General features: G+C 49.0%; 1 long non-coding RNA gene across 1 annotated transcript; it reads right to left on the bottom strand.

Annotated features, from left to right (window-relative positions):
• Window positions 1-2,353: 2,353 nt before the first annotated feature.
• Window positions 2,354-7,430, bottom strand: LOC140736761 (uncharacterized). The gene is made up of 3 exons (XR_012101005.1): window positions 7,317-7,430; window positions 3,981-4,074; window positions 2,354-2,447 (listed from the first exon to the last, which is right to left on the bottom strand). It is a non-coding gene; the product is annotated as an uncharacterized lncRNA (long non-coding RNA).
• Window positions 7,431-10,749: the final 3,319 nt, after the last annotated feature.

Raw genomic sequence — 10,749 nt, forward strand, 5'->3', positions numbered from 1 at the left:
TATTTAAAGCAGAGGTTGTTGGTCGGTTCTTGATTAGTCAAGAGTTGTAGGGAGAAGAACATAGAACACAGAAAACCTACAGCACAATACAGGCCCTTCGGCCCACAAAGTTGTGCCTAACACATCCCTACCTTAGAAATTATTATGCTTACCTATAGCCCTCTATTTTACTAAGCTCCATGTACCTATCTACAAACGTTTGTAAAAACCTTTTAAAAGACCCTGTCATATCCGCCTCCACCACTGTTGCCAGCAGCCCATTCCACGCACTCACCACTCTCTGAGTAAAAGAACTTACCCCTGACATCTCCTCTGTACCTACTCCCCAGCACCTTAAACCTGTGTGAGTGTGGATTGAGAGGGAAAATAAATCAGCCATGATGGAGGAGACTAAAAGGGCCGAATGGCCTAATTCTACCATTCTTGTGGCATTATGGGGCAAGAAGTTCATCTTAACACACTCAGTGAGCAGGGAGAGGTGGAACTGCACTGGACTCACCCGGATCGTTGAATGGTACCAGGATGTAGGAGGAGGGCTGGAATCGGGAATTCCGGGTCCTTTGCACGATTTTGATTGTCCTCTGCTTGGCTGCCTCAATGCTGTCTCGCATACTGCCTGTGGTGTCAATGACGAAAGAGATGCCGGAGGGAGGGTCCACGCAGAGGAACCTGCAGAGAACAGGGGAGATTCACCCAGGTCCATAGCCAGCCCTACACCATTCCCCATCTCTGTGACCCCTCTCTGTCCCGTGCACTCATTACTCTCTCCAGCCCTTACCCATCTCCATCTCTGTAATCCCTCTCTGTCCCCTGCACCCGTTCCTGTGTCTGTGACCACCCTCCAACCCTACACCCATCTCCATCTCTGTGACCCCTCTCTGTCCCGTGCACCCGTTACTCTCTCCAGCCCCTACACATCTCCATCTCTGTAATCCCTCTCTGTCCCCTGCACCCATTCCTGTGTCTGTGACCACCCTCCAACCCTACATCCATCTCCATCTCTGTGATCCCTCTCTGTCCCCTGCACCCATTCCTGTCTCTGTGACCCCCCCACCCCCCAGCCTTACACCCTCCCCATCTCTGTGAGCCCTCCACCCCTTCAACCCTCCCAGTGACCCCCTCTAGCCCCTACACTACTCCTGATTTCTCTGTAGCCCATTCAGCCTTACATCCTCCCCATCTCTCTGATCCATACAGCCCTCACTGGGACTCCCTCTGGCCCCTGTACCCCAACCTGTCTCTGTGAACCCCACCAGCCCCTACACCCGATCCCATCTCTGTGACCACTCTGGCCTCTACATTCCGATTCGCTCTGATATTCCCAGGAGACGGATCCGTACTGCAGGAATTTCAGGTCACCGACTGCATCTCGAATATCCAGGAAGAGTTCAAGGGAGGCCTGTGTAGCGATTGCCGCTGCCCGCAGGTGTTCGTGTCCATGAGGAGACGAGAGTGTATCCTTGTTAATCCCACCGAACCCACGCACAGTCTGATCCCATTTCCCACCGTGACTGCACTTGCCTGGAAAGAGGAAAATCCTGGGAATTCACCACATTCTTAGCTGCTGAGAGTTATCTCTCTGACACCCACAGCTCTCCCTGTCTCTGTGACCCCCTTCGGCTCCTTTACCCCTCTCCATCTCTGTGACCCCCTTCTGATGCCAATATCCCTCCCCGTCTCTGTAACCGCCCCCCCACTGGCTCCTACACCCTTCCCTGTCTCTGTGACCCCCCTCCAGCTCCTGCATCCCTCTCCATCTCTATAACCCCCCACCAGCTCCTACACCCTTCCATGTCTCTGTGACCCTCCTCCAGCTCCTACATCCCTCTCCATCCCTATAACTCCCCCACCGGCTCCTACACCCTTCCATGTCTCTGTGACCCCCCTCCAGCTCCTGCATCCCTCTCCATCTCTATAACCCCCCACCAGCTCCTACACCCTTCCATGTCTCTGTGACCCTCCTCCAGCTCCTACATCCCTCTCCATCTCTATAACCCCCCACCAGCTCCTACACCCTTCCATGTCTCTGTGACCCTCCTCCAGCTCCTACATCCCTCTCCATCTCTATAACTCCCCCACCTGGCTTCTACACCCCTCGCAGTCTGATCCCCTCTGGCTCCTACACCCCTCTTTCTCTGTGACACCCCTGACCCCTACACCCGTCTGCATCTTTTTGACGCCCCTCAGCCCCTACATCCCTCCCTGTCTCTATGACCCTGTCCAGGCCCTACACGTCTCCCCATTTCTACGACCGGCTGTCCCCTGCCACATTGTTCCACCTCTGGGGTTTTGCTGTCTGTCGCCCCTGTTACCTTCCGGGAGCTTGCTGAAGGGGTTGAGACTGAAGTAGCCGGTGGTGATGAGTTTGCGACTGATGATGTTGGGCAGGATATTTTCCTGGCAGCTTTCTGGGCTGGAGCATTTCTGGCAGGTCTTGTCACCTCTCCCTGCAGCAGGAACAGGAACACTGGGTCCATTGCCCTCTCAATGTGCAAATTTCCCCCTTTCTCACCATCCTCCTCAAGTCCCCCTCATCCCCATGCTCAGACCCTAAGTGACCACAACGTCCCAAGTGTGGCCTCACCAATGTTCTCCAGAACAAAGAACACTACATCACAGGCCATTTGGCCCACAAACTTGTGCTGACCCTGTAACCTACTTTGTTCAGTCTAACCCTCCCCTCCCACATAACCCTCCATTTTTCTTTAATCCGCGTGTTTCTGAACACCCCTAATGTTTCCCTCTCTACCACCACCCTGGCCGTGCATTCTGAGCACCCACCACTCTCGGTGTACTTCTGACATCCCTCCTACACTTTCCTCGACTCACTTTGAAGGGATGTCCTCTGCTGTTAGCCATTATCTTGTCACCTCTCATCCCCCTTTGCTCCAAAAAAAAGTCCTAGTTCGCTCAACAGTTCCGTATTCTCTAATCCAGGCATTGTGCTGGCAAAATCTCTGCACCCTCTCCAAAGCTTCCACATCCTCCCGAGAATGAGACCAGAACTTCAAATGTGTTGATTTGCTGGGGTGCTGCATCTCATGGGCTGGGATGGTCTGATCCATGCTACATCTCTAAATAAAATTGTAAAAATATATATTGGCCTCTCCCACCCTCCCTGGCAGCTCATTCCACACACCCACCACTCCCTGTGTAAAAATCATACCTCTGATAGATTCATTCCTGCCCCCCGCCATACATTCCTTCAGTCACCTTAGAAGTATGCCCCCTCGTACTGGCTATTTCCACTCTGGGAAAAAAAATCTCTGACTATCCACTCAACACACACAAAATGCTGGTGGAACATAGCAAGTCAGGCAGCATCTATAAGGAGAAGTGCTGTCGACGTTTCGGGCCGAGACCCCTCGTCAGCACTATCCACTCTATCTCTTCCCATTGCTACCATCAGGGAGAAGATCACAATCTCGACTTTTCAGGAGCAGCTTCTTCACCTCTGCTGTCAGGTTTCTGAACGGTTCATGAACCCATAAACAGCAGTTTCTATTTTGCTCCCTTTATTATCCTATTTATTTATTTTTGCATTTCTTATTGTAATCTATCATGATTCTTCATTTATTGCACTGGACTGCTCCTGCAAAACAACACATTTCATGGCATATATCAGTGATGATAAACCTGATTCATTCACGGATTTACTCTTGCTCATTCTAACTTTACTGTTCATTTAGAGATACAGCACGGAACAGTCCACCGAAACACACTAACTCGTTACTCACCGATTTAACCCTCGCCGAATCACAGGACAATTTACAATGTCCAGTTAACCTACTAACCTGTGTCATTGGACTGTGGGAAGAACCCGGAATACCCGGAGGAATCCCACATGGTCACGGGGAGAACGTACAGCTGGCACTGGAATTGAACTCAACACTCTAGACGTCCCAAACTGCTGCGCTAGTTGTGAGAACCCAATTACCGTCGTTGGCAAGCGTTAATCCGAAAGGCCGCGGCCCCCTCACCTGCTAGATTCCCGATCGTCCCACTGGGATCGATGAGGTTCCTGTTCGGACTTTTATAGCCCAGCTCCACCCAGTTGCTGTGGCTGTAGAAATCCTGAAGGAAAATGGCACTTGGAGTGACGTGGACAGTTTTGTTCAGCGCGTCGTGAGGAGGACAAGGTTAAACTAGAAAGAACACGATTTACAAGGATGTTACCGGGACTCGGAGGCCTGAGTTCCAGGAGGAGGTTGAATAGATTAGGACTTCACCTCCTGATGCACAGGATATTGAAAGGAGATTTGATAGAGGTATACAAAATTACGAGGATTTAGATAGGGTTAATACAAGCAGGCTTTTTGCACTGGGTTTGGGTGAGACTAGAACTAATTGTGCAGATGCTAGAAATCCGTAGCAACACACACAAAATGCTGGAGGAACTCAGCAAGTCAGGCAGCATCTATGGAAAGGATGAAGCAGTCGATGTTTCGCGTTAAGTCCTGATGAAGGGTCTCAGCCCGAAACATCAGTTGTTTACTCCTTTCCATAGCTGCTGCCTGGCCTGCTGAGTTCCATATAACCATATAACAATTACAGGCCATCTCAGCCCTTCTAGTCCGTGCCGACGCTTACACTCACCTAGTCCCTCTGGCCCGCACTCAGTCCATAACCCTCCATTCCTTTCCTATCTATATACCAATCCAATTTTACTTTAAATGACAATACCGAACCAGCCTCTACCACTTCTACTGGAAGCTCATTCCACACAGCTACCACTCTCTGAGTAAAGAAATTCCCCCTCGTGTTACCCTTAAACTTTTGCCCCCTAACTCTCAAATCATGTCCTCTTGTTTGAATCTCCCCTACTCTCAATGGAAAAAGCCTATCCACGTCAACTCTATCTATCCCCCTCATTATCTTAAATACCTTTATCAAGTCCCCCCTCAACCTTCTACACTCCAAAGAATAAAGACCTAACTTGTTCAACCTTTCCCTGTAACTTAGGTGCTGAAACCCAGGTAACATTCTAGTAAATCTTCTCTGTACTCTCTCTATTTTGTTGACATCTTTCCTATAATTCAGTGACCAGAACTGTACACAATACTCTAAATTCAGCCTTACCAATACCTTGTACAATTTTAACATTACATCCCAACTCCTATACTCAATGCTCTGATTTATAAAGGCCAGCATACCAAAAGCTTTCTTCACCATCCTATCCACATGAGATTCCACCTTCAGGGAACTATGCACCATTATTCCTAGATCACTGTGTTCCACCAGCATTTTGTGTGTGTTGGTCTAGAACAGGAGAACAGGGGTTAAGGGTGAAGGAGGAGACATCGGAGAGTGAGGGTGACCTTAAGAGATGTTTATGATGAGGAGAGCCAGAGATAAGGTGGGTGGTTCCAGTCTTTTCCCCAGGTTAGGGCAGACTAAACCTGTGTGTAATGTGAGAGGGGAAAGGTTGAAAAGGGACCAAAGGGCTAATTTTTAATCCAAGTATTTGGAATGAGCTGCCAGAGGAAGTGGTTGAGACAGGTAGAATAGTATCATCGAAGAAGCACTAGGACAGGTAGGTACAGGACTGTGCAAAAGTCTTAGGCACGTATATATAGCTAGGGTGTTAAAGACTTTTGTACAGCCCTGCAATAATTTTATATATTGCACTGTAATGCTGCCACGAAAAAACATACTTCATGACATATGTGTGTGATGATAAAGCTGATTCTGATATGGGTCTCTGTTGTAGACTGAGAATGGGAAGGGGGCAGGGAGAGGGGGGTCATGGTTGGGGAAAGGGGAAGGGAGAGCGGAGGGAGCAGGAAGCACCAGAGAGATCAATAAACCAATTGCATAGAATCAAATGACCTTGCCTGATGTCTCAGGGCTGGGTATGTTTGCACCCATGCACCCACTGCCCCTGGCATTCCTTCTCTGCCACCTGTCCTACACTCCCTCCTGTGGCACTCCACCCCGGCCATTCCCAACATCCAGGTTTACAAACTCACATTCCATTCCACGCTGACAAATACAGTACTTTGGAAAGATCTTAGGCACCCTAACTATAGATATGTGCCTAAGACACATATGTTCTGGGCCTGGAGGGATATGGACCAAATGCAGGGAACTGGGACTAGCTGGGTCAGCATGTTCTGGTTGGGCTGAAGGGTCTGTATCTATTCTGTATTGCACTGTGACTCTTATTATCCTGAGGACAGGGGTGAAAAAGTGCTGGTGGAACCAGGTCAGTGACCCATCAGGGAGTCGTCCATGTTGAATTAAATTAAAATTTATTAAATTACATTAAAATTGAATCATTTTATTTCTATCAACATGGACAGTTTTAATATCATTTATATATCACAACACAATATTGTGATGACAATAATGTGACACTCCCTCCTTGCCACCCTCCTCCGCACAACATTCTCCCTCCTCTCCGTCCCTGTTGCAGCACTCTCTCATTGATAACCCTTCCTGTACACTCCCTCCTCACCGCCCATATCAGGCATTCCCCCTCACTGCCCCTCCCACAGCACACCATCCACACCATCCCTCCCGTTCTGTTCCCTCCTCAACACCCCTCCCTCAGTGCTCCCATGTTACCACCCTTTCCACAGCACACCCTTCTCAGCCCCTCCCATGGATTCGCTCCTCTCCACCCCCCTCCTATGGTGCTCCTACCTCACCAGCCATCGCACAGTGTTCCCACCTCACTCCCACCCCCCCAGAGCATTTCCCCCTCACTGTCCAGATTATTGCCTGGATTGGGAAGCATGCCTTATGGGAATAGGTTGAGTGAACTCGGCCTTTTCTCCTTGGAGCGAAGGAGGATGAGAGGTGACCTGATAGAGGTGTTCAAGATAATGAGAGGCGTTGATCGTGTGGATAGTCAGAGGCTTTTCCCAGGACTGAAATTGCTAGCATGAGAGGGCATAGTTTTAAGGTGCTTGGAAGTAGATACAGAGGAGATGTCAGGGGTAAGTTTTTTATGCAGAGAGTGGTGAGTGCGTGGAATGGGCTGGCGGCAGTGGTGCAGGCAGAAACGATAGGGTAATTTAAGGGACTCTGGATGGGTACATGGAGGTTAGAAAACTAGAGGGCTATGGGTAAAGCCTAGGTAATTCTAAAATAGGGACATATTTGGCACAGCTTTGTGGGCCGAAGGGCCTGTGTTGTGCTGTAGGATTTTGATGTTTCTATCCCACAGTGCACCCTCTGCACTGCCCCTCCCACAGTGCTCCCACCTTACCACCCTTTCCACAGTGCTCACTCCTCACCCCCTCCCATGGAACCTCCTCATTACTGCCCCTGCCACAGTGCTCCCTCCCCACCGCTCCGAGGGCTGGACCTACCTGTAGTGTGTGGAGAGTGGAGCCCATGGACAACAGTGCAGAGAATCGTTTGTCCTCCAGTATAGCCCTCACCACACTGGCCTTGCCCCTCAGTAGCAGCTTCTTGCCCTCCAGGATTGCCTCTGAATCAAAATGCCTCCTCTTGGACAGCACATACACCACGTCCACCAAGGTGTTGGCCGCCCCCATCACCGTCATGCACTGACTGAACCGTCGGACAGATACCGGCTCTCCATAGTATATGGCAAAGAGTCTCTCTGCTGTCAGGTCATGGCCCTGTGGAGGAAAAGCCTTGTATTAATGTTCTGCACTTGGGCCAGACCACTGCACAGTTCCAGTCTCCGTTTCCCTGGGTCAGACCCACACCGGGAGCACCGTGCACGGTTCCAGTCTCCATATCCCTGGGTCAGAGCCCCACCGGGAGCACCGTGCACGGTTCCAGTCTCCATATCCCTGGGTCAGAGCCCCACCGGGAGCACCGTGCACGGTTCCAGTCTCCATATCCCTGGGTCAGACCCCCACCGGGAGCATCGTGCACGGTTCCAGTCTCTGTATCCATGGGTCAGACCCCCACCGGGAGCACCGTGCACGGTTCCAGTCTCCGTATCCCTGGGTCAGACCCCCACCGGGAGCACCGTGCACGGTTCCAGTCTCCGTATCCCTGGGTCAGACCCCCACCGGGAGCATCGTGCACGGTTCCAGTCCCTGGGTCAGACCACATCTGATTTAATAGTCTCATATCCCCACTTTGGATGGAAGCATCATTGATGACATTCCCAACAACGTCTCTGTCACATGTATTCTGGGAAACAGACTGCAAATACAGAATCCTTTTGTGTAATCCACTCTCACTCCCCTACACAGCCTCCCCACCCACCTTACAATTGAAGAACTGAGCACAGATTAATGCACCCTCACTTACGTCAGCCTGGAAGGTACCCTGGGGCACAACGTTTCCTCGTGGACTGGGAACTTGCTGGAAGACCGTGAGGATGGCTTGGAGGGCTGCCGTCTTGGTAATATTGTAATGTGTTCGGCTACCACTTCCGAAGTTTGGCATGAAGCAGCAGATGTGCCTGGCAGCTACTAGAAGTAGGAAGACCTGCGGAAGGAATCTCACCATCTTGAGCTCTCCCCTGTAACACAGAACAAATGGGAATGTTGACAAGGCTACTCAGCCCATCGGTGCTACCCTACTGCTTCATCACAACTCTCAACTGACAATCTCCATCTCCCAACTCGTTTCCTGCTCACTTTAAAACAGATAATTCTATTTAAAACATCATGGGAGATCGACATTCAGCCCACAATGTCTGTGCTGTTCACTATGCTGCATTAAACTAAATCCCATCTACCTGCACATGGACAATATCTACACATTCAATTGCCTATTTCAGAGCCTCTCAATCACGCCTATTGCTTCTGCCTCCATCACCATCTTTGGCAGCACATTGCAGGCACCCAGCACTCTTTGTGTAAAAAATAATGTCCTGTACTTCTCCTTTAAACTTTCATTCCTCTCACCTCAATCTGTCCTCAAGTAGCTGACATTCAAAGTTCAAAGGAAATTTATTATCAAAGAACGTTTATGTCACCATATGCTACCCTGAGAGGAAAATAAATATGTATTTATTTATTAATAATTCCAAACTACCATTTGTCCAATCTCCCCTTCAAACTCAGGTTTCCCTGATCCGTGTCACTTGAAACCATGGGAATAGATGGTGGTTGTCTGTCAGAGCATCTGAGGCATATCTTAAGTTCTGGTTCTGGGCACATAATGGCTGAGCTCTCCAGTCTTGTGAAGACACTGCCCAGAAGCAGGCGATAGCAAACCACTTCCTGTAGAAAAGTTTGCCAAGAACAATCATGGTCATTGTCATGGAAACACTAACTGAGAACCCCCGGAGTGACTCTGAGTTTCATTTTTAACATGATATAGAAACATAGAAAACCTACGGCACAATACAGGCCCTTCAGCCCACAAGGTTGTACTGAACATGTCCCTACCCTAGAAATTACTAGGCTTACCTATAGCCCTCTATTCTTTTAAGCTCCATGTACTTATCCAAAAGTCTCTTTAAAGATCCTATTGTATCCCCCTCCACCACGTTGCCGGCAGCCCATTCCACATGCTCACTACTCTCTGAGTAAAAAACTTACCCCCGACATCTCCACTGTAACTACTCCCCAGCACCTTAAACCTGTGTCCTTTTGTGGCAACCATTTCAGCCCTGGGAAAAAGCCTCTGACTATCCACATGATCAATGCCTCTCAACATCTTATACTCCTCTATCAGGTCACCTCTCATCCTCTTTTGCTACGAGGAGAAAAGGCTAAGTTCACTCAACCTATCCTCATAAGGCATGCTCCCCAATCCAGGCAACATCCTTGTAAATCTCCTCTGCACCCTTTCAATGGCTTCCACATTCTTCCTGTGGTGAGGCGACAAAAACAGAGCACAGTACTCCAATTGGGGTCTGACCAGGGTCCTATATAGCTTCAACATTACCTCTCAGCTCCTAAATTAAATTCTATGATTGATGAAGGCCAATACACCGTATGCCTTCTTAACCACTGAGTCAACCTGCACAGCGGCTTTGAGCGTCCTATGGACTAGGACCCCAAGATCCCTCTGATCCTCCAAACTGCCAAGAGTCTTACCATGAATACTATATTCTGCCATATATCATGGAGAGTCTGCAGCAGTCTCCACCGCCACCAAAACTGATTTTTCGGTGAAACCAAGCTCATTTATACAGCAAGACGAACAACTTCACATAACCTTGTTTGGCATCCCATGGTCAGTACATGAGCAACTGCTTAAAAGACATGTCAATTATCTCTCAGCACGGCTAACAGTTCTTCTTGCCTTCTGTTATCAGTCTCATAACTTACCCCCAGACACATCCTCCCTCCTGGTTCCAGGGGCCTAGTATCTTATTTATTGGAGTTCTTGGTACTATGCTTATCATCCAACGTTATTCTCGACATGCATCAGCAGTCTTAAGCCCCGCTGCTCCAGAATAGTCAAGTATCCCATCATACACTAGCTGTAACAATTTCTACCACAAGACCATCACTGCCTATATCATACTACACGGCACATAATCAATGAATAAACAACTGTTTTTCTTGCCTGCACTGCACTTTCTGTGGAGCTGATATGCTTATTCTGCATTCTCTTATTGTTTTCCCTTGTCCTATATACAAAATAAACTTTTCACTGTATCTTGGTACAAGTGGCAGAAGGAGTTCAAGCCAGATAAGTGTGAAGTGGTTCATTTCTCTTTCAGTAATGGGGTGACCACAACTGAATGCAATTCTCCAGATGTGGCCTAACCAGAGTTGTATAAAGCTGCAAACTGCCTCACCCCTCCATGTACCTATTCTCTAGATCTGGAATGCCATAGTCTATCTAATATCTGCCTCC

Source organism: Hemitrygon akajei, chromosome 1, assembly GCF_048418815.1.
Source record: "Hemitrygon akajei chromosome 1, sHemAka1.3, whole genome shotgun sequence".
In the NCBI taxonomy this organism is placed as follows: domain Eukaryota; kingdom Metazoa; phylum Chordata; class Chondrichthyes; order Myliobatiformes; family Dasyatidae; genus Hemitrygon; species Hemitrygon akajei.